Source organism: Cynocephalus volans, chromosome 7 (assembly GCF_027409185.1).
Source record: "Cynocephalus volans isolate mCynVol1 chromosome 7, mCynVol1.pri, whole genome shotgun sequence".
In the NCBI taxonomy this organism is placed as follows: domain Eukaryota; kingdom Metazoa; phylum Chordata; class Mammalia; order Dermoptera; family Cynocephalidae; genus Cynocephalus; species Cynocephalus volans.
In genome coordinates, this window is record NC_084466.1 from 143,129,532 (window position 1) to 143,153,796 (window position 24,265).

The 24,265-nt window shown below is 43.9% G+C and overlaps 1 protein-coding gene and 1 pseudogene across 5 annotated transcripts in view; both read left to right on the top strand.

Moving 5' to 3' along the window:
- Positions 1-24,265, top strand: part of TCF7L2 (transcription factor 7 like 2) — a 188,399-nt gene that overhangs the window by 19,644 nt on the left and 144,490 nt on the right. The window lies entirely within an intron of this gene.
- On the top strand, positions 10,572-12,044 carry LOC134382431 (small ribosomal subunit protein uS8-like; annotated as a pseudogene).

A 24,265-nucleotide genomic window follows, 5' to 3' on the forward strand; every position in this document is an offset into this window, starting at 1 on the left:
TCGCATCTGATGTCATTTGCGAGGGGCTTCAGCATGTCAAAGCAGAAGGGGCTTGGTAGTCTAGTGCTTGTCAGACTTTCATGTCATGCTACAATGCAGATGTGGATTCAGTAGGTCTTGGGTGGGGCCTGAGAGTCTGCATTTCTAACAAGCTCCCAAGTGATGGTGATGCTCTGGTCCCCAGACCACTTTTGAGGTGGAGCAAAGAGAGTACATTTTGATAGGCCAGGAAACTGAGGTACATAGAGGTGACTTGGTTTGTCCAAGGTCCAACAACTTGTTGAAAATGGGATAAGACAAGAAGCCAGGAACCCATCACAGCTTTATTTCTATCTTTCAAGCAGATGTTATTGTCTTGTCTAAGCTGTCTATAGCAGCTGCATTACACTGGCCAGATAAAATCAAACAATCGAGTTTTGCCATTTTTACTTACATCTGTTCTAATTATCTGATTGTATTTCTGTGAATTGAGATATTTGTATCTGTTCATTCTCTACCATATTAAGGGTCTTGGGGACTAGCCTGCACGGTTTGTAACAGAACTGGTTAAGGATAGAAAGAGAATGTCTGGTAATCTTTGACTGGAACAATCACAAAGAATGAAAACAACTGTTTTATCAGCGTATGTGTGCCCCTGAGGGGTTGTAGGAAGTGGGTATAGAGGTCTGATCTGTGGCAGTCAGCTAGTTGTGTTTTCTTAGTATAGCTTTATTTTACAAGTTTAACTTTATAATAGTGGGCCGAGCCCGTGGCACACTTGGTAGAGTGCTGCGCTGGGAGCGCGGCGACGCTCCCGCCGCGGGTTCGGATCCTATATAGGACTGACCGGTGCACTCACTGGCTGAGTGCCGGTCACGAAAAAACGACAAAAAAAAAAACAAAAAAAACTTTATAATAGTTACTTTGTGTAAGTTCTTGAAAATCATGGGGCTGTTTTGCTGAGCACAGAAATTTCTAAGGGGGTTGGGGCTGACATTTGCAGGCTTATCAGGTTGAGCACTTAATTTGGTTCTGGAGTTTGATTTGGTTGCATGGTATCAAATCCTGATCAAACAGATAAGTGGTTGCAATTTTTTTTTACTGGTTTACCCTGAAATCTCATCATGCTCTTCAATTAAACAGAAATGGCAACAGACCATTGTTCCTGAGGGTCCCACCCAAACCACTGGGTTGTTGGCAGCGTGTTTAATATTTGATGAATAATACATTGGAATTTAAAAATAAAGTTTAAGAATAGGTACATGTACTATGTATCTATATATTAGAAAAGGGAACATTAGAATCTAACATGTGTGGAGTCTTTGAAGTGTCTTTACCAAACCCCAGTTTTTTAAGGGTTCACCTGGAAAAACATTTACACCAGATTCCACACAGATTGAGGCCCAGCCTGGAAACTGGCATGTCTTTGCCAGTGGTTAGTAGTAGGGGCTGGATGAGGAAAGATGGCTTAGTACAGTATTTCTTAACCTCAGCACCATTGACATTTTGGGCTGGATATTTCTTTGTTGCAGGGGACTATCCTATGCATTGTAGAATGTTTATTTGGCACCATTCCTGACTTCTATCCTCTCAATGACACCATCACCAACAAAATGACAACCAAAAATGTCTCTAGAAATTGTCAAATGCCCTCTGGGGGTCAAAGTCACCCCCAGTTGAGAATCACTGGCTTAGTATAACAGTAAAGTGTGTGACCTACCACTGATGCTATAGTAGCATTACCTTTGCATTTTAAAGAAACTGGTACAATAGGAGGTGGGTAGTTCAGTTCATGTTACTGGAGTCAGATAACTTGGGTTTGAGTCTCAGTTCTGCCAAGCTTCAGTTTCCTTATCTGTAAAATGGGGATAATGGTAGTGCCTGTTTCCAAAGGGTTGTTGGGAGATTAAATGGCGTAGGGTTTGTAATGAGCTGAGCAGTGCAATGGCACATAGAAGAAAGCTTGATAAATGCAAGCTGCTCTTTTTACTACTGAGAACTATGAAGTACTTGTTTACAGATTTAAAATATGCCTTATCCTGACAGGCATTGTATATTTTTTATTTCCTTGTCAGGAACATCACACATGATAAATTTGATAACCTGGACTATCTTTGCTGGGTAACAAAGATTTATGACTTCTGTTGGTTGCTGTTTGCATTTCTCTTATGTCACTTAAAAATTCTGCCTAGTCCTTCTTCCATTTCACTAGAATATAAGCTCTTCTGAAGGGCTGAGATTGTGTCTTACCGGTATTTATATTCCTATAGCACCACTCAGTAATTCTTGGGACATAGTAGGTGTATGACAAGGGGTACGAATGTGTTTAAATACATCACTGTGGGCAGAAAGGAAACAGTACCTAAGTGAGATTGGGGTAGGTGTGTATTAGAGATAGCAATCAAAGGCTGCTTTGTGAATTTTTTAATAACAGCCCCTTTCATAACATGAAAGGTCAATAATAATTTTTTTTTTTTGTATTTAATCAAATAATTTGAGATGGATGTTGGACTCCTTTGTCAACCTGATTTTTTTCCAGGTATCTCAAATCTTGATTTCCACTCTCTTTATTACATGAATTTGCATCATGACTATGACATCGCTTAAACAATGGGTAACCCCAGTTGGACAGGTTTATATTCAGGTGACTGTCTTCTAATTTTCAAAATGCTTGGAGGTTAGCTGTCTTTTAAAAACAATATTACCTTTTTACAAAAATGGCAAGTACTGTTACCCTTTGGATCATGACATTTTCTTAAACTTTGGCGATTGTCATTCATTCCTGCAGGAGACTTGCAAAAAATTTAAACCAGTGTTTTCCTACTTGTGGATGGATGATCCTGCACAGACAAATTCATTCCTTCCTATTCCCAAACACTGTGCCTTCCTGAATTTTGAGGTTGCGATGAAGCACCAGAATAAATGGCTTTGGTTGAAAATCACAAATTTTTCAAGGCTTGAAAATGGATGTGTGTGGTAGTAGCCCAGCCTGAGGGGACTGGAAGATTCTTTTCACTAGGGCTTTGGCGAGGCTGCCTGTAGGGAAGACAGTCTTGTGTCAATAGTTTTTAAGTTGATTCAGTAAGCATTGTTGATGATTGAAATTGAAGAATTGTGAAGACAATTCATCTTGAGGAACAGAGAGCGTCGGGTGTGAGCCAGGCTGCTGGGAGCAGACATTGACATACGGGCCGTCATCAAACTAATTGTTGTTTGAATTACCTGTTATGATCCGATGACAAATCTGCCTTGCTCCTGCCACTGGAGCAGAAAATGTAGCTTGAATTGGCGTGATGTTAGCAAGTGTAAACTGTACTTCAACAAGATGGATAAACCCAATTATGGGGCAGACCTGTAGAGAGAAAATCCATTTAAATCTCGTAATGTTAAGCAGAGCTGTGTTTAATTCATTTGGACCAATTTGGGAGTGATGTATGAGTGTTGGTGAACATTAGTCAAAGGGGGGACCACTTGGGGGAAAGGGATGTGCCAATGCTGCAGGCCACTCTGAGGAGACAGCTGGGGTGTCGTCTCAGCAGCCTGCTCTAATGGCGGGGAAAGGCAGAAATGACAAAACGATGTACTGACTGCTGTTGGGGGAGCAGGGCTGTGTAAATGAACCAATAAGGAAAACACATGAAGCAGAAAGGAAAGGAGGTGTTTTTCCTAAATGCTATTGACAGTCCAAAATATGAAGGAAATTTGAGGTTCCTCTTCTGCGTTTCCAGCCCCTCCTACGCTTATGGGCTCTTCTCAGCCTTGTAACAGGAGGCCTAAAAGAGTTCTTGCTAGAAAGCTCAGTGGTGATTTAATTTTACCTTTTTTTTTTTTTTAAGTTTTTTAAATGAGGCTACTAGAACTTTTTTTTTTTTTGGCACTGGCCAGTTCAGGGATCTGAACCCGTGACCTTGGTGTTATAAGGCTGTGCTCTAACCAACTGCGCTAACTGGCCTCAATGGTGATTTAAAAGAGAGAGAGAGAAAGAAAAAAGACAGCTAAATTTAAATTGATATCTGGGGGCATTTGATTTTCTATTGGAAAGCAGCTAAGAGGGGATTATGTGCTGAAATATATACATATATATATAAAATGCATATTTGAAGGAGAGTTTGGAAGGTCTTGTCTATTTAAAAATTTCTATATTTGTATTTTAATAGCTACTGAGTAGTGACCAAGCCTTGCACATAGTAGGTGCTAAATATATACTGATTAAGTGAATGAAAAAATTGAGCTTAAGAGAGGTAGCTTTGAGAGCTAGACACTGGTGTTTTCCACATCTCAGACTCGTTAGGATGTATGAAGACCTCATATCCCAGTTTCACCCAGTAGTCATTCCTGGCTGGCATTCCCAGGAATTTTGTGATTTTTATATAAAAATTTATGATTGTGTTTTTGTCCCTGCTTCTAAGTGTTGGTTTTGCTAAGGATGTTCTTAGAAGATTCCAGCTTCCTTTTATTTTGGGAGGAGCTAATAAAGCCTCCTAGTGAGTTGTTATTGTTTGATTTTTCTCTTTTGGGTTGGGGGTTTTCTTTTCTTTTGTGAAGTGGACTGGGCTTGGAGACGTTGCTTGTTGAAAGGAGAACTTAAAAGACTATAGTGTATGTGGAGCTTGGCACTGGATCACCAAGATATTCACGGTTGTACTCTTGCCCCAGCAGCACCCATTCATCTAATGTTGGGAGTGCTGGGTGTAAGTGGAGGTAAAGCTCAAGGAGTTTTTTTCTGTAACTGGGGGGCAGTTCATGGTATAGAGTCATGGTATACATTTAGTGCCCATTACGGACAAATCTTTTCTCCCAAAGGTAAATTTGATGGGATTTTACTTGCTGGCTTTCTCACAAGTTTCAACTCAGTCAAAGAACCAATAAAGGGATGGTAAAAAAAAAAAAAAAAAAATGAAGACCTTGTATAACGTTTCATCACTTTGAATTCTGAGAATCTGAATATTCCAATCTAGTAAAACACTTTGGGAAAATTTAAAGTACCTCTCCACCAAAAAGCCTGCAGTCCAAGTAGCCATCAGTTTGACCTGCCTGATGGTAGACCTCCAGATCATTTAAGAACAAGTAAGTGTTGTAATTAAAGGAACTTGGAAGAAACATACTGGGATGTGTTTCCGAATCTGAAGATCTTTGCACTGAAAGAAGCAGACATCCATTTCATTCCATGAGTTTATGGAGGTCTCTGTCTGGTTTGGCTCGGAAGCAGTTGTCAGATTTATACTCCTGAGGGTGGGGTATAGACAATGTGAATTGGGCAGGCAGTCAATAAGAGACTTTCTGGAGAACAGACCCTTAAGGAAAAGAAAGCATCCACTTTGTGGGCTAGAATGGCCTGTGTATGTTGGGGGTAAGTTTTTTCAGGGGCATTTGGGTTTTTTTTCCTGGTTAACTTGCTGCTTTCTGGTATTATAGCACAGCTGAAATCTTGCAGTAATGTGCAAAGAGGAATTTTTGTCCTTTTGATTAGCTTCTAACATGTAAATAAATAGCAAAAGACCTATGGTTATTTAATATGATACAGAAATGAAATAGATATCTAGATAAGGGCTTTTTTGATTTATGGAATGTATGAGACTCAATTTAGGAGTGTTCCAGAAGTCACAAGGTTTTGAACTTGATTCTTATCCTTAAAATCAAAAACAAACCTCCCCCGTTTTCCTCCTCCCAGTCTTCAGTCACTTAGTTTTTATTCTGGAATCCAGCAGCCTTTATTTCTTAATAATTGCTGAAGAAGCCAAGAGTTTCCTGTTAATTAAAAAAAAAAAAAGAAAGAAAGAAAAAACTCATTGACCCAATGTATAAAGATATTTTTTCTTGAAAGAGAATTTAAAGGAAGGTTCGAAAGTGCCCTTAAGCTAAGGACATGTTTACAAACCACCAATGTTTTTATGTTCCCTATTTGGGTTTTCTTAAAACTTGTCACTGTTGCCACATTTTCATAATTGTGAGTGAAAGCAGATGACAAATATCTCCCCCCACAGAAGACCTTATTTGTGCAGCTATTTGTGTCTGAAGAATTGGCACTCAGGGCTTCATTCGGGAGCCAGGAAAAGGCTTTGATAATACGGTGGACCTCCTTCCTTGGAAGGGGACCCCCTACCTTAGCTCTCCCCCGCCAAAAAAAAAGCTGTGTTTTGCTTGGGTGACTTTTCAGTTGGGTTAAATTTGCAAGTTTATCGCTGTCAGAAAATAAATCCTAATATATTACTCCTGACATGATTTTGTCATTTTAGGGTAGTTCATAAAAAGCACCAAGATAGATTGGGTTGGGTGCCCCTGCCACCCTCAGCAGTTTATTTAATAGTAATAAGTTGAAAGTTGTTTGGTGTTTCCTGCCTCCACCCTCATTGAAATTTTTGGCCAAGATGATAATCTCCAGTCACCTTGGTTTGCATAGCAGTTAAAGGAGCTTGGCAATGCCTTAAGTGTGACAGAAACCAATGATCTGGCATGTAAAAAGTACACACACAAAACCACATGCCACATGCAAAGCAGATATGGTTTTGATTTTGGCCTCAGTGGTTCTGTTATCATTTCTTTTGCCCTGAGAGTGCATTTTTATCTTTCAGTCTGACTTCTGGTTCGGTCATAGTTTGTGGTTTCCATTTGCCATTGCAGCTCATGAATTTGGCTGTTTAGGAAACAAGGTGACCAGGGCTCCTGGCTGGTGGAAGTCTAAGGAAAGGCAGCCCTAGGATGACATTCCCAGGAAATATGGAGATTAAAGATCTCCTGTGGTGCCTGGGACCCTCGCAAGTTGCTGCTGGACCACTGTTCCTTTCTTGGGTACCCGGCTTGGGTTTCTTCTCCCTTTTTCTGTTTCTTTTTCTGTGTTCCCTTTTCCTGGGGTTACTTCTCCCTTTTTCTGTGTTCCTTATGTAATACCTCTAAGGTCTATTTTGGAAACATCTAGATCAACTTGTGATTGATCTTCCTGTTCTGTGTGTTCCCCCTGAGTCCCTGCTTTTCTGTCATCTTTTTGGCAGGGAATATTTTTTCCTCCTTAACTTGTTTCCAGGTCAAACTTTCCCCATCAAGTATGAACTTTTTGTTTATCCCGGTATTTGGTTTCCACCACTTTTGTTTTTTACAAAAGTCTGAAAATTTTGCATTGGTCAAATTACTCAATTACTCCATGCCTCCATTTTTTATCTGTGAAAATGGGTTTTGTAATTGGACTTGCATATCAGGAGGGTTACTGTGAGAACACACATAAGAAAGGTTTAATGGTTTTATTGTTACCGGTGGAGTGTCCCCATGCAAACCAGGCCAGTTGATCACCCACCGTAACAACACTGTTGTTATTAAAACTCTTGCCAAGTTTACAGGCTGGTGATATATTGTATCGCCTATCTTTTCATGCTTTTCTTTCTCTTCACAAAAGAACCGGGTCATGAGTTACTTCTGGTGCGCGAGAGTAGGCCGGAGTACCTTTTGAAGAGAGATAGGGTGAAAGAGTCCATGTTGTGACATAATTTATCACCCCATGGAGGGAAAACAAAAAACCTATAGGGGAGACCGGACTTAGAATGATTCAGCTTCTGATGGGCATGAAATTAGTGACAGCAAGACAGGGATTTGTGGCCTTTTGGTTGTAATGTCTGCTCTCTCCTTTGGTCGAATTTCTATTGCTTAGAACTTCATTAAAAAAGTAAAATTAAAAGTTATCCTTTCGGTTCTCAAAAGGCAGAGAGGTCTGGCTCCTCCTGGCTTGCTAATCTAATAACACTTCGTTCTTTCTTTATGAGGGACTTTCCTCGGACCGCTGTGGTCAGACTGTTGTTTGTCCGAGTTTGTAATAAGCGTGTCACAGCACCCCCCCCCTTCAATTTGCCTTAGGACAAGTGGTGCTATTTGGTTAGTAGGGACAAGAGAACTTTGGGACTTGTGATTGGTAGCTCACTGCTCCCGGGTCCCTGGTTCCAGCACTTTATGGGAGAAGGTGCTGGCATCTCTGTAGTTGCCTACAACACAGGTCACGCTTGCTGGAAATTTCTTGTGGGGCTCTCCTGAGCAAGAAATCAGTTACAGGCCAGCGAACCCAGGCCTGTTCACACTTAAACTTGGATAACAGTGCTGCAGTAAGGAGCTTGTCCAGAACGATTTATTCTCAGTAGTGGTTAAGACATGACTTCGATTCTCCCAATCCACATGAAAGCAGCCACTGTGTCTTGAACACCTCTTGGTTCCAGAAGGTACAGTTCGGCCCTCCCTCATTTGCAGAAGGTTGAATTAGAACACAGTGCTTTGAGATCTGTCCGAATTTGTTGCTATCTTTCTTTAGCTTTCTTTAGCTCAGAGTCCAAAATGAAAAGAGAAAGAGTGAAATATGAGGAATCAGAAAGCAGTCTGTGGTCAATGGACTTTTTTTTTTTTTTTTTTTCCCCCACTTTTTGGCTTGGGGAGGTGTAAAACAAAATAGATCAGTGAAATTACACTCTCCCACCCCTTCCCAACCCCCTTAAAAAAAGGACTTGTGTTTCAGCAGGCTTTGTTAGTCAGAAAGTTTTGGTTGGTTTTTTTTTGGCATTTGCCAGACCTCTGTAGATGTTCAGTGGCCTTAGGCTGCTGAAGTTGCTTTTACTTTCTTCCACTACTCCACTCTTGTTTGCCCTGGGCATCCTTGGCTGGTGGCATTTTTTTTTTTTTTTTTGCAAGACCAGCACTTTACTATTTTAATTGGTTAGTTCCTCTAAGTGATGATTTCTTCCCTCCCTGTCAGAAATGTCTTAATTTACTTAATCTATTGGTCCCACCCTTTTTAGTCCTCCCCAGCCCCAAATGAACACCACCAACACAACTGTTTCCCCTGGCAGCACTTGGTGAGATGAGGCATTTTTCTCTGGGGGAGAACCTTGTCTTTGTGTATGGCAGTGAGGAAGAATTAATTAAGGGAGAGGATGAAGCTTAATAATTGGAGTTAGGGGCCCAGGAGCTCAGAAGCACTCGGAGGTCTGCTATTAAATTATCTGGCTGTGGCTGGCTTAGTCTCTGGGTCTCCTTTTGCTCATCTGCAAAATGCCTCCACAGGATGTATGCAGTGGTAGGACCAATTAGAAGCCATAAAGGTGTTGTTTTATCTGGAGTTAAAAGTTTTTGCTGTGAAAAGGGAGGCATTCTGGGATGATGGATAAGCACTTTGGCACTGAAGTCAGACATACCTGGGGACTAAAGCCAGCACTGCCCATTTTGTTTCTGCACGTGGGATCTTGGCCAGTTGTTTAACCTTCTTGAGCCTCAGATTTATCTATAAAATTGGGGATAAAACCCTCCCAGAGGATTAAATGGGATAACATATGTACAGCACTGACACGAAGGCTGGCAGTAAGTGAAGAGTGACAGTGGGTAGGGAGAAGGGAATGACAGCTGTAATCCTGTAAACTCTGACTGGAACTTCGGTCCATTTTGCTACTAGTCAAGGCAAGTGGACAGACTTTGTGATTGATTTTGTTGTGTCTTTTCCATTCCACCTTTTCTGGTTAAATTTCTGCTTCTCAGAAGCCGTAAGACATGAACCGTATTCTTCTTGTCAGATGGGTATCAGAATAGGGCTTTGAAATAAACTTCAGGATGCTTCCATAGAATGAAGCAAATTTATTTGCTACTCAGATTATAACTCATATTTTAGCTAGCCCCTCCTCCAACACATATATAAACACATACATTGATTTTTTTCTTTTTTTTCTTGTATTTCCACAAGGATCAGTTTCTTCTGGCCTAATTCCAGAAACAACATGCCTGTCTTTTTTCATCGTTGAGGAAAAACAGTCTGAAGGCACCATAATTCCTTAAATTGGATTTCGATTCTTGATCCCCTTATGTTCGGTAAACAGAGTGTTATATGAAACATCCTTGTTGAGGAGCAAGAGACTGGCCGCCTTGCTTTCTTTTGGAAGGAAAACACTGTATTGGAGCCTCCTGGGGTGAGGCTGTGGGTGGGGTCCCCTAGAAGTAAATGCCCACCTTCACTTGGGATGGAGGCATTCCAAAAAAATGCTGGTGTAAATTGGGAGGGCTGCCTGTTTGTGAGCAGAGTTTAGCTTGGGAAGAAGCCTGTGGTTGTGTGTGTGTGTGTGTGTGTGTGTGTTCATGTTAACTCTATTAGTGCCGTGGGCAGCTGCCACTTGAAAGCTTTGGAATTCCTACATTCAAATCAAAGGCACCCAGAAGCAAAGATAAAGGGACAGAACAGTGTGATCTTCAAAGATGAAGGAATAAAAAAGTAGTAGGAAATATTTTTCTGGGTAATTTTGCCCCTCCCCCCTATTTTTTTTTTTTAAAGAGATATTAAGAGTGTTAGCCGCTTCCTCTTACTTGGTGGTTATGTGGGTACTCAGGCTCTGGTCAAGCCATCGGCTGTTTATGGAGCGGGAGACAGATGACTTTCAGAAAGCAAAAGAAAAATGTCTTGGGCTGGTTCTGAGCTTGCTTGGTGGGAGAGTGAGTCATTCGATGTTTCGGGTTCTCTCTTCCTCTTGCCTTTCCTCCTTTCTTCAAGCTGGTTTCGCTCTTAGAGTACGGGCTTGGCACCAACTTACCCAAGAACTGATTAGTTCCTAAAAGAAGCAGTGAGTTGATTGCTTACAGAGATGATGTAAGCTCTGCTCTGGGGTACATCAACTTGGATTTCTCATGCTTTATCTTATAAAGCCTAAATTAACAGCTAGTTTGGTTTGAGTTCTCCGGGATCTGACTGAGGGATTAGAGTCCATTCTCAAGTGAGTCAATCTAGTTTAATTTATTTCAGGTCTATCAAAAAAGATCAATCAAAGCTCTTTTGAAAGTAAAGCTATAATCGGTCTGCACACTTACAAGTCACTGTTGTTGCACTTGGTGTTTCTCTCTGGTGGAAAAATGCTTGGGCTCTGGTTAAGAGGATGTATTAAAACATTTCCTGAGTACCTCCCTTTCTTGTGGCCTCCACACTTCTCTGGGAAGATTTTGAGAAAGTGTCATATTTGAGAACTCTGCTCAGGTGGGTGCTGTGCTGACCTCCGGCTCCCTTTTCTTTGGGGATGCTGGGTCCCTGGTTTGGAAATGTCTAGTTAAGTATAATTAATACTTGGACCTGATCAAGTTCGGCCCATTTCATATGTCACTGTTTTTGCTCCTGGGCTTCCTTTTGCAGATATTGGTAGGTGAAGACATGTGTTGAATTATTTTTCCAAAATGTCTGCAGGGAGGAATTGGGTAGTTTATAAGGCTTTGGGGGTGAATCGTTCTCTGCTGTGGATGATCTAGGCTTTTGTGAACAGTGGAAACTATAACCTGAGGTCTTCATTACTTTTGTGTTTCCATATAAAAAGTATTTATTGAGCATCTATTAGTAGCTAAGAACATTTCTAGATGCCATGATATACCAAGAGAAATATCAAGAATAAGGAAGTGGTTAAGAGCTTGATTCCTAGAGTCAGATAGACCTGGCTTACTACTTTGTGACTTTATATGCCCTTGAGCATATACTTCCCTAAACCTTTGTTTCCTTGTCTGTAAAACAGGCATAGTAAAACCATCTCCCTTAAAGGATTGTTGTGATAAGAAAATGAAATAACACTGTAGCTTTTTTTTTTTTTTTAAGCCACTTTGGGGGAATTTCCAGGAAGCTGAAACTTTTTCCCACCCAAAGGCATTCAACAGAAAGAAATTCCCTCTTTTTCACCATCTTTCAGTACTGCCGTCGTGGTGCGTGTGAATGTTGTGGCTGATGCTCTTAAGAGCATAAGCAATTCGCGATTCCAAACAGAGAAGCAAACGTCAGGATCCAAAGTTGTTGTCTGGTTTCTAACCATGGTGATGAAGCATGGGTACATTGGTGATCTTGAAATCATCGATGATCACAGAGCTGGGGAGATTGTTATGTACCTCACAGGCAGGTTAAATGAGTGTGGAGTGATCAGCCCCGGGTTTGATGTGCAGCTCAAAGATCTAGAGAAATGGCAGAATAATCTGCTCCTTTGCTGGCATTGTTAGGTTTCATTGTACTGACCTCAGCTGGCATCACGGACCACAAAGAAGCAAGATGAAAACACACAGGAGGAAAAAACCTGAGATTCTTTTTCTAGGGATGTAATACATACAAACAAGTAAAATGACTCAATGGAGAAAAAACTCCACTAGAAATAAATATTTGTTTAGGGTCAATAATGTGTCAATTGCTCTAGGGGTGCCTAGATACATTGACATAGTCCTGACCCTTGAGGAATGTATAGTCTATTGGAAAAAGAAAACACTTAGCAGAGGAGGGTGTCTGGAACTATGAATCCAATGTTTTGATTGAGCTTCTGTCTTATGTACCACTTACACTGGCCCAAGGTTTGCCTTTTGTCTTTCTTCCATTTGGATAGAATGGAATTCTATTCTGTAGAGTGACCTGATATTGTGGGTCACTCTCTACCTGCCTACCATCAAATGATTCCTTTCGGAAATATTAATTTCCCCCTGGTCCACTAGGTTTGAACTTTATCGCTAATGCAAATCTGAGTCCAGCCTCACTTTTTCCAGCTATGAAATGCAGCTGGCATTGGTCCGTGGAGAGTGTGCTGAGGGCAGAGCTCACAATTTTGAGGTATTCTTGTGATTCTGTTGTGTGTAGGAATGTACACCTTGTTTATTCAACTATCATTACTCCAGAAATAACCTAGTAGCAGAAAGAAAAAAGAATAAGTCTTGTTTTTTGAGCTCTTACTAGTGCCAGTTTCTAGAATATTCTATATATTTTTCGACTTAATGCTCACAAACAACTTTATACATCATCCCCATTATACAGAGAGAAAATTGAATCTCCAAGAAGGTAGGGGACTTGCCCAAAGGTATATAGCTAGTAAGCGGCTGCGCTTGTGTTTGAATCTGGGCCTTGTCTGGTACTAGGTCCCTGTCATGCTATATGTTCACTTCATTGACATGGAAAGGGAGAGACTGCTGTTGGGAATATAACTGTGCTTCTCTTTCAAAATTCTAATGTGGACTGTAAGGTCAATTAGAATCCTTTTGCAAGTGAGTAATCAGATGTGGGTTCCTGAATCTCTCTCTAAAATGAAAGCCTCTTTTTTCCAAGGCCCAGTGTAGATCTGCATCTGGGCTTCTCTGGAATTTCTCTGTCTTGCAGAAGTGACTGAGGCCTTGCATGTGAACCAGAGGGTAACTTACCTGACTGTGTGTGCCTGACATTGGTGAGGATTTGTGTCTCAGGTCTTCCTGTCCTTAGCAATCCCTCCTTCCTGTCTCTGCCTCTGGAGGTCACCATTAAAAAAAAAAGCCAAAACAGTTTAGAAAGTCATATGCTGGGTTTCTACTGCGTCCTAGAAAGTGTCTTAATTCATTTTCCTCTTTACTCTTACTTGAGCAGAAAGAAAAAAAATTGATAGTCGATGCTAATAATTGTGGCATGTAATGTAATTGGAAGTGTTTCATTGACATGCTCATGAGAGTTTGCGGCTTCGTCTTCGGGCTTGGATATAGCACTAGACTTGGTTTGAGTGTCTGCGGAAGCCTTTGATGCAGGTAGACCATATTATAAATAGGCGCGTTGCTATGGTGAGGATGGCAGTCCTTGCTTGCTGTGGGTAACCTTTTCTACCTTCTTGGACACTGTTTTAAAACACAGCAGCATGATAGCATTTCATTTAATTTGGAAGAAGATGAGGTAGATGAATTGGTGAGACTGAGACCTAAAATTTGGGGGGGTATGAGGTTTGAGGGGTTTCGGCTGACCTAGCACTATGGGATATTTTGCAGATTGGGCTTCCTCATGAATCATTTAGAAATATACTTTCTCTAATGGACGGGGTTGGGGGAGGGTGGTGGGCAGAAGGCCGAGCTCTCTTTTCTCCCCCTCCCTCTTTCCCCGAGCATTTCTGCGAATGTGTTGGCTTTGATGCCCAGCAGCTCATACAGGGAAATCAAAGTTCGGGTTGGCATGATGCAGGAATGATTATTCCTAGTAGCCCGTTCCCATTACTGTTAATAATAAAAGGACAATTGCCTGCCTCTGAGGACTGCTGCACGTGGCTGACAGTTGTTTCTCCATGGACTCAGACCCAGCAGTGGGGATGAGAGTGTTTTATTAGCGATTGTCCTCCTGCAAATTCCCAGGGTAACTCAGGTTAGATGAATGTTCATTCATTTTTATCTGTTGCTCAAAGGGTAACTTTTAATTACATCCATTAAATATCAGAGCAGTTTAGGTTAGTAAAATTTATTTTCTCCCCCACCTTTCCTCCATCATACATCCTTATCCCTCAAATTTTTGGTCAGAGACATAATCTCAGGATCCTAAAGGTTGTTAACAATGAGCTAGTCAGCTGCTTATAGGTCTCTTGCATTTCCAAGCCTGTTTCTCACCTTTCACGTGGGAATAATGTTTCCTTACTCATCTCAGTGGGTAGTTTTGGGCACCAAAAGGGACAAAGTTTGATGGAAGCCCACTGGGGGAAAATGTTTCCTGAGACAGGCTTTTCAATTTGACACCGTTCAATCTGTGTTTGGGCGGTTGGAGTCCGAGTCCCATAGATTTATAGCTCAGTACTGCCTCTTTCCTTCTCGTGACCCTCCCCACCAAGGCCAGCTCTGTGGCCTTCCTCAGGAGCCCTCAGGTTCTGGAGCCCTTCTGGTCGGGTGGAGAGTATGTACCAAATTGGGGGTCCAGACTATGGCTACCTGGCTTGTCTCAGCAACTTTGAGGACTCAGTTTCCCTCTCTGGGAAGTGGGGGTGCTAGCGAGGTACACATCCTGTATGTGAAGGTGTGCCCCAGTCTCCTGAATGATTCGGAAAGTGGGAACCCCTTCCCAAGACTGAGAGGGGCCACAGGGTGAGTCTCTGTCACTTCCAAACCGGATCAGGCTTAGACGTTGCCACAGGGGAGCAGTCTCTCTTCAGGGTGGTCCCCATCACCCAGCCAGGGATTCATTACATTTGGAGCAGAGATGGTGCAGCCAGTCATTCCCCTGGTGGGGGCCTTGTCTGTCGGTTGTGCTGTAGCCACCCTTCCCTCCCTGTGCTTTTTGGGCAGGGCACTTTGGAAGGAGAAGGGCTTGCTGGCCTCTCTGCCTCCCGGCCCACACCAGTGAACCTGTGGCTTCTGCCTCTGATTCCCGAGGAAACCTCATGGTGATGGTGGACTGAACCACACAGTAGAGCTGGTTGTGAGGGCCGCGAGGTGGTTGTCATGGATGAAACGCCACCAAGATGTGCATTGTGCCCAAAGCTGGGCCGCACATGGACCTCAGGCAGGGCTCGCATATGGATTTATTTAGAAATGTTTCTAGAGGATAACCTCTGGCTAAAGAGCGTGTCTGAACAAGAGCTCCGTTGTTCCTTCCCAGCCCTGTTGCCCTGGCAGGATGCAGATTCCAGGCAGCCTGCTGGTCAGGCCTTGGATGCAGACAGCAGCCAGGCCTGGGGTGGGGGAGGGCGGGGGTATGACTGGTCCAGGGCCTGCCTCTCTCCTGGATGCCCCATGCCAAGCTGAGAGAAAGCTCTGCGCATCCGTCCGCTCAGGTAGTGGGATTGGGCAACCTGGAAAGCAGAAAATGCATGTTGGTTGCATAGATTCCATTCCACACACCACCCTGGCCTCCGCCCCCCAGTCCTGGGAGGGAAGCATGCCCTCCGGGAGACACCCAGACCTGACAAAGAGCCCTTTGTTGGAGCTGGAGGTGAGAATCTGTGGGCGTTGGGATTCCTGGGTTCGAGTTCCAGCTTACTGCCAATTGCCCCAGCGCTAGGCTAACATTTCTGGAATCAAAAGGAGTGCAGCCTGCCCAGCAAGGCCTACGGGAGGGAAAGGCTGCTGGGCAGTAAGATTGCATTACTTTTGCCAAGTGCTTGGAGCTCCTGGGAGGAGAGAGAGTCCTAGGGCTCATGGTAGGAGGAGGTTGGAGCATCTTGAGGAAGACTCCATGCTTGGTCTGTCCGCTGGAAAACCCTCCTGGAGACTAGACCTCCCAGCTGACTCCCTCTGAGATTCTGGCATACGGTGTTACTTTGTTATATTCCTAATGCTTCCCTGACTTTCCTGATCAGGTAACTCTTCCCTTGTCAAAATTGAGATTCATCATGTGGCCTCTCCCCACCCCATTTAGTGAATCACAGTCTTTTGGGTGGGAATGTGTCTTTATTAACATGCTCGTGAACTGCGTTTGCCATGGACTGTCTCCTGCTTCTGCTTTTGCATCAGTCCTCTGTACCTAGATTGTAAGGCTCCTCAGGGAACATCTGGACTGACTGTTATCTGTCCCCCGGGCCCTTAAAATATGGTGTTTGCCCAGTGATGCTATTCTATAAGAGAGGGACCAGGCAAAAACCACATCTCTTGCTTCTCAAGCTGTTGTGAGCACAACCCCGGGTTCCTTCTTTACTTTTTTGAAAGTAATAGTGCTACTGAGATATTTATTTATTTATTTTTATTGTAATGTGGCTGATTGTACATATCTGTGGAGTACAGAGTTGAATATCAATACCTGTGTGCAATATGTGATGCTCAAATCAGTATAATCAGGATACTCAACATTATACAATGTAATCGTTTTTCATGGCCCTTTACCTACTGAGATATTTAGAAACTGTAAAATTCAACTATTTGAAGTATACAATTTAGTGATTTTTAGTGTATTCACAGATTTGTGCAATCATCAACACTATCTAACTCAGAACATTTTCATCAGCCTCCCAAAGAAACCCCGTAGCCACTAGCAGTCCCTCCTCATGCCTCTGCCCTCAGCCCCTGGCAGTCACTATGGGTTTGCATATTGTTGACGTTTTGTATAAATGGAATCATAAAATATACGGTCTTTTGTGTCTGGCTTCTTTCACTTAGCATGTTTTCAAGGTTCATCCATGTTGTAGCATGTGTCAGTACTTCATTCCTTTTTACGGCCAAATAATATTCCATTGTATGGATAGACCACATTTTCTTTATCCTTCATCTGTTTTTGGCTGCTATGAACAATGTTGCTGTGAACATTTGTACATGGAGTGTTTTAGGGACATAGGTTTTCATTTCTCCCTCTGAGTGGAATTGCTGGGTCTTATGATAACTCTATATTTAACTTTTTGAGGAACTGCCAGCCTTTTAAAACCTTGGATTCTGTGATTCACCAGTTGTGTTAGGCAAGATAGCAAAATGTGACTGTGGATTGCCTGAGACAATATAAAGATTGCCTGTTTTAAAAAAGTGGCATATTAAATCTACCTCCTCCCCTACATTGCTTTAATTAGATGGACACCCACCTGCTACATTCTTCCCTCTGGTACTTCTTGACTCTGGCTGCATAATCCACCAGGGAACTCAAAATTTTCTCAAAATAAAAGCCCCTTCTCCAGGTCAGCTCAGTCAGAATCTCTAGCTACTGGAATTTCAACTTGGTTTTTCACAAATTGGTATTGCCTGTTTCTCTCCTCTTTTTCCTTATAAGTGAGAAGAAAAGGCATAGGTGAGGTTGATTGCGTGGACCAGAGAGACTTGACGAGTGTCGCTAACTCTCTGTTCAGGGGATCCCCCGGCTGCTCTCTGGGTATAGATGGGAACCCAGGGCTTGCGCAGGTTAAGTGGGAGGAACTTGTGAGGGGTTTGACTTATGGCTGGGTTGCGGGAGAAGAATCTCATAATACCTGCACAGTTTGGCCTTGATTTTTTTCAAGCAGCAGCGGCCGTGCTAAGAGATTTGTGTCCCCTGCCCATGTTGGAGTTTGGTTGTTGTGTTGTTGCCTCAGTCCTGGGGATGGGTTCAGCCGCCTGCGCTGTCCTGATGGGCTGGCCTCGTTCATGCAATTCCATGGGTACCAGTGCTTCAGAGACAAGAGGAGCTGGGAGCGAGAGGCCCTGGCTCGTGCTGGCTCTTACTAAGCACCCGTGTGACCTTGGGCGAGTCACCCCACATCAGGCAGCTCAGAATGAGGGCTTGATCTAGAAGGACCTTTCACCTGGGCTATTCTGTGGTTCACACGGTGTGTTGGTTAAATTAGCTTACATGTCATTTCCTCACAGGGATCCTCCTGGAGACTCTGGTGGGTGCCTACCCGCTGGTTTTCTTCAGAGCAGTGACCGCACCCTGCACTTTCGTGTAGCACCCCTTTCTCCCACCCGCATGGTTGTTAGCTCCATGAGCAGGAGCTTCTGTTCACGGCTTCATCCTCATTGTCGAGGGGCTCCAGAAATATTTGTGAGCAAACATATGAGCTATTGAATCTTTACTCATGTTTACTGTGACTGTAGGGCTGTAGCTTTGACCTCTAGGAGCTGAAATTCTCTCTCTCTTTTTTTCCTTTCTCCATTTAATAAACTGTATTCAAGACTAAATAATAATGGTTAAACATTTATTGAGAACTTTGTGCCCAGCAGGGGTCTGAGGACTTCATATTCATTACCTCATTGACACCTTCCAGCAATCCTATGAGCTGGGCATTGATTTACAGAGACTCCCCCTTTACAGGGGAGGGGTGCAGCTTAGCTTAGGATCCCAGCCTGGCTTCAGGGCCTGTGTGCTGCCCAGGGAGAGAATAAGCAGGTAAAGCGTCCTGTGCACTGAAAAAATGACACTTGGGAGGAGACTGACCATCTCAGATACAGCAACCAAAATGTCTTGGGGCCCCTGTCAAGGGTGTGTTTTATGGCACTAAGAAAAGCTGCTGCTTTCAGGGATACCCAAGGAGATCCTGCATTAACTGACGCCTGGAACCTGTAGAAGGGGTAGTGTGGTGATCTGTGTGCCTGAGATACTAACAGAGGGAGCCAACAGGTTGGGCCATCACAGGACACCCGGAGTCTAGCCTGCTCTCATTGTTGACTGCCTCCCAAACCAGGGTGACCTAGCTGTGGCTTTCAGCATTTAGTGCTGGCCACAGGTGCCAATAGCGGAAGCCTTAGTCAGGACCTTAATGGAGGCCACAGTGCTCATTAGGGACCATGGTTGACCACCCTCTGCTTCCTGAGCTGGCTTCTGGGGGCAGCAGGGCTTTCTGGCTAGCAGTTAGTGCAGGTGAAGCTAGAAGGCCACTGTGGTGTTCTTAGCGTGCTGAGTCAGGCAGGACCTTCCAGCTGAAAAGGGCCAAAGACACTGTTGGCCTGGGAAAGAAAGAAAGATAAACTAGAAAAGGTGAGGTTCACTCTCTACCATGATTGTGGATAGTGGTGTTGGTGCTGGTGAGGAGCTGGGTTGAATTCCAAGTGGTTCCAAGGAGTTTAGCAAGGCCTCTGCTCAAGGGTCCCAGTTCCCCCCACAGAATAATGAAGCAGTGGGTTTCTGAACAGAGCCCGTAGAATGTTTGCTGAGGGTTTTGTAGTTAAGGCAAATGATGAATTTCTTCCCTTACCCCCCCCCCCCCCCATTACATGGGATTACTTATCCTTGGCTACTAGAAGTCTCTGAGAATCCATGGTTCAAATACCACCATTGGTAGGATGTTTCTGAACCTGGAGCAAATCTGCATCTCATGTAGGTAGATTGACTTAACAGACCACAAGTACGATAGCATTTGAAAAAGCACATGGAAGAATTATGCTTGTGTTGCTTTGAGCCATGATATTTTGTTTTGAAATTTAAAATAATGTAAGGGAGTGTTTGAGAGGTTTTCTTTTCACTAAGGGCAACAGGTTGAATTCTGAGGAACACCAGCCCCGGGGGTGGGGGTGGTTCACTGCGAGATAGTGAAATGATGATGATGCCATCTGTTGATAGGCACTTTTTAGTCACCCAGAGGCAGAAAAAGGGTAAGAGGCCTGTTGGTCTCACTGGGAGGAAGGTTATAGAGCTGCTGCCTTCCTATGAAAGGGTTGACTCTAACCCTGTTCCCCAGGGAAGAGTGACCCGGGACCAGACAGGTGGCCAATCAGTTGGTCGCTTCCCTGGTCTCATTAGGGATTTCCATTCTCAGGACTGGGATTGAGCCGACCAAGGTTCCATATAGGTTTCTTTTCTGTTGAGCCTCATGTGTCACATTGAGACCTCGTTCCATACTTGGTGAATTCTAGTACCACTCCCGAAGGGAATGGGCATCGCCTTTGGCTGACCAGTTTTAACAGCGACCTTGTATTGCAATCTGTTGATACCTGACATGCTTCCTCCTGTGTGTTTATTTATTACAATCTCCAATTTTCAGTGTTTTGCAACCCCCTGTGGAGGAGATGATTAATCAATTGTCTTGGCAGTTAAAAAAAATGGGGGGATATTTTGTTGATATTCCCAATTTACTATAGAAGCTCCGGAGAGTGGGGTGGGGATGAGGTGGGGGCAGGAGTCTTCAGTGGTGGAAACAGCCCTGGCCTAAGAGCCCAGGGTCTGGGGTCTGCTCCTTGCTTGGTCACTTCCTGGTTGCAAAGACTGGCTTCCTCCTGTGGGTCTCAGTTTCCTTATCTGTAAATCGAGTTGGAGTAATACAAGCATTCCTAGTTGTTCCACCTATGAAGACCCCCCTTTTTAGGTATGCAGAAGTGTTATTGGAGGGTCATACCTGTGAGAGGAAAGGGAGACAGCAGACAGGGGAGCCACCAGATGTGCAGATATGACGAGGTCTCTGCAGCCCAGTGAGAAGACTCATTTTTAAATGATGAGAATTTCACGGACTTTCCCTACGTCAGCACTTAAGACAACTGCCATATATTGAGCAGTTACCAAGCCAAGTGCTCCATGGACATGATGCAGTTTAATTACTGTGTGGGGCATGCTCAGTTTTCAGATGAGGAAGGCTAGTACCTTGGTCAGCATCACACAGCTAGGCAAAGGTGGGAAGGGGCTTTGGACTCAGGCCTGTTTGATTGACAAGCTTAAGCACTTAGCGACTACTTTTCCTCTCAGTATATATTTTTACGTTTTGTATTTGCTGACTGGGAATAATACACTGTGACCAAAAGTTCTAAGAATTTTGGTAGTGCTTTTGCATGGCTCTGTATTTTTCTTAGTCATCACAATATCCGCGTCAAATTAAGACAACAGTGTTCAGCAGTGTGAGAGGTTATTTTTCCATGCTCTCTCCATTAGTTTTAGCTTGTGGATGGATTTTGGGCCCTCAGCAGCAACTCTGTGCCCTTCCCCTGGGGAAACCCCAAAGTTAACACCAGACTTTCCCCATGTGCCCGGGACTTTCCAGTGAATGAGATACTTTGCCACAGGGAACCCTGTCTGGCCCATGTAATGGACTAATTTAAATGGTCCTGTGTTGTTGTCTGTGTTCTGTGACTTCGTGGCTTGGTGGCTTGGAAGTCCCTTCCCTGACTTGTGGGAGAGGCAGAGAAGCACCTTGTAGTGCACCAGGCACTGAGCCTGACGAGGTGAATTCTGTGTGCTGCTGCTGCTGTCTTTGTGGTGAGGTTTACGAGCCCCTGTTACAATAGTACCTTGTCTTAGCTTGGTGTCTTTCTGCTTGGAAGCTCGGGCACTCTGCACATACCATCTCAGTTTGCTTTCTTGGAGGAGGGAAGGAAGATCTTGGGCAGAGAAGTAGTCCTCTGCCAGGGGCTTGAACACAGGTGATTGGGCTTGCTGGTTAGTTACTCCCATGGGATGAGTGAAACATTGAATGCACTGAAACTGAAATTACTTGTCACATAAGTAAAGCATATGTAGGAAATGTCGTGGCCTAATTTCTAGATCTTGTTGCTACTCAGTGGTTGTCAGTTGTAGATCTTGGGAACTGTGGGGGATCCTTGGAAACACCAAATAACTTGGATTTTTGGTTATTCCTGTCTTATCTGTAAATACCCCATCTATATGGTGTTAAAACTAGAGAGAAATGCATATTGGATTCAGGAGAAGCTGGCCTGAATTTAGGAGACATGGGGGCTAATCTTGGCTGTTTGGATTTCCCACCCTGGGATCTGTTTTCTCATATGTAAAATGAAAAGGGGGGTGTGGGCTGTTGTCATATATGCCCACTAGAATGCTAGCCCTGAGAGTTTCTCCAAAAGTTCTATGGCTAAGTAATTTTGGGAAATGCTGCATAAACAGTTGTCTCTTGGAGAATTCAGATGCTTATTAGGATGTTGAAAGCTCAGAGAAGTCCTGCAATTAGAGAAAATCTGGATGGCTCTTTGAGGGCCAAATAATGCACTCTGAGAACGTAGGATTATAGATGCTTGAGCAGCCTTCCAGATCTAAGCTGTATGTCACTCCACGTTTCTTTTCTCCATCTATGACGGGTCACGGGCATCTCAGTCCAGGGATGGTCACCATCTTGAGAAAGCAAGCTGTGATAGAGAAAGAATATAGAAAGTTCACGGAAGATTCGTATTATCTTTCAATTTTATTTTTCACGAACTTTTTGAAGTACTCTTGTATTAATTCATTAGTGCTTGTCTAATTCACTACCAAGGTGTGTGGTCACCAAGCTCTGGAAAGAAGAAAAAATGAGACCCACTTAGATTGGGGTGAGACCATTGGCAGATGGAAGTATGCAGTCACATGACTAGAAAAGAATCAGTCATAGGCTGTCCAGTCCCATCTTTTTAATGGTGAGGAATCTTTAGGCCCAGAGAGGCAAAGTGACTTGCCCAAGATCCCGCAGTTAACCAGTGGCCCAGATTTGACAAATAGCTCATAGCAAGACACCAGAGCTACTCAGTCTGCCAGATGGTGTTAGGATGATGGTTTTCCTGGACAGTGTAAGCAGTGCTGTTTGCTCAGGATGGCCTTTGGCAGGGCTGTTGTTGTCCTACCACTGGCAAACCATCTTTTGGGCCCGGAGGGGAGGGCAAGAAGTCATAATTCTGCTAGGAGGCTCTGGGTGCCATCCATGACTAAGGATTTACTGCACTGCCTTTGGCTGGACAGGCACCTTTATTTTTCTCTTTCTGGCTATCTGATATGGTTGGATCCTATTTCTCCTTCTACAGATTTCCCTCCATTCTCCATCCTCCGCCTCCTGGCCCTACACTGAGCCGGTCGGCCACGGTTTTGAAGGATTCCGCTTCATCCTTAACTACGTGAAAACAGGTTTTGACAAACACGATTCACTGGGTATTTTCAGAAGGCTCGGGAGGCAGCAGAGCGCTCCGGAGGGCAGGCCTGGAGTCAGGAACGTTTCCTGCAGCCTGTGCGTCCCGCGGGTGTGGCTGCCTCACCCTGCACCTGGACGCCAGGCTCTCCCAGGTCTTCCGATGGCTCATATGAAAGGGGGCCTGAAACTTTTATCACCCCTGCTACAGGTGAAAGACCTTCCTTTGGTGCTGCTGGTCCAACAAAGACTATTTTATTTATGTGTTTCCAAGCCCTTAAAAATTCTTTTAGGGCACATCAGTGGGGAGTTAATAGAAACTTTGAACTAAGAAAAATGCCTGTAGGGTAGGTAGAACTCCAGCCAGCCAGCTCCCAGTTCTGTACTGTTAGCTGGTAGGTTGGTTCTTTGAGAAACGCCTGACTAGGTTACTGAGCCACCTCTCTGACACCCTGGTTTTCAATCATTAAGTGTGCTTCCCCCACCCCACCCCAATCCTGCTTCTTTGGTGTGGAGGGAGGATTACTCTCAACTTTTCTCTGGGTATGTTAGCTCCTGAATGGGTCCGCTATCTAACCTTTCTGGTTAGTGTTCACAAAGGTGGCTTGGACAGGGGGTAGGAGAGATGGTTTCTGTGTGCCCTCCACTGTGAACTAAATCACCCTCGAAGATACTAGTTGTTAACAAGAAAGGAGTTTTTATTGTATTCTGAGCGTTGAGTGAAAATTACACAGAAGAGATGTGCGTCTAAGCCTGATTTCACTTAGATAGTCTTGTTAGTTTCTTTTCCTCCAAAGTAATTTCCTGAAGAATTAAAACCTTTTGAAGCCAAGCACTGCCGTTGTTTCCTATTATCAGCATAGGTGGGAGGGGCTTTGAGGTCTGAGTCCAGCTGCTTAGAGGCTTGGAGACTTGAGGCCAGTCCTGATATCTCTCTGGGCCTCAGTCTCTTCATCTGTAAAATGGCATGGTAATACCCACCACTGAGGATGATGGTGAGAATTAAGTGGGGTGACAGCTTCCACCCCGCGGCTCCTGTTGTTAGGGAGAAGCTGCAGTGCAGGAAACCAGTCGGTTGTGTTCAGCTTTGTATGAGGTCTGAGATGGTATCAAGATGGAAGACCCAGCCCCAGAAGTTTTCAGATTATTTAACTGGTCCTTGAGCGCCTACTGTGTGCCAGATGAATTGGCCACCAAGGAAGCTGGTGGGGATTTCTGTGTTGTTCCTTGTAGCTGCTGGGTCCACATTGTTTTAGTTCACTGGTTTTCAAGTGGAGGTGATTTTGCTCCGCTGGGGGCATTTGGCGACATCTGGAGACATTTAGGGATGGTCAATCTTTGGGAGATGCTACTGGCAT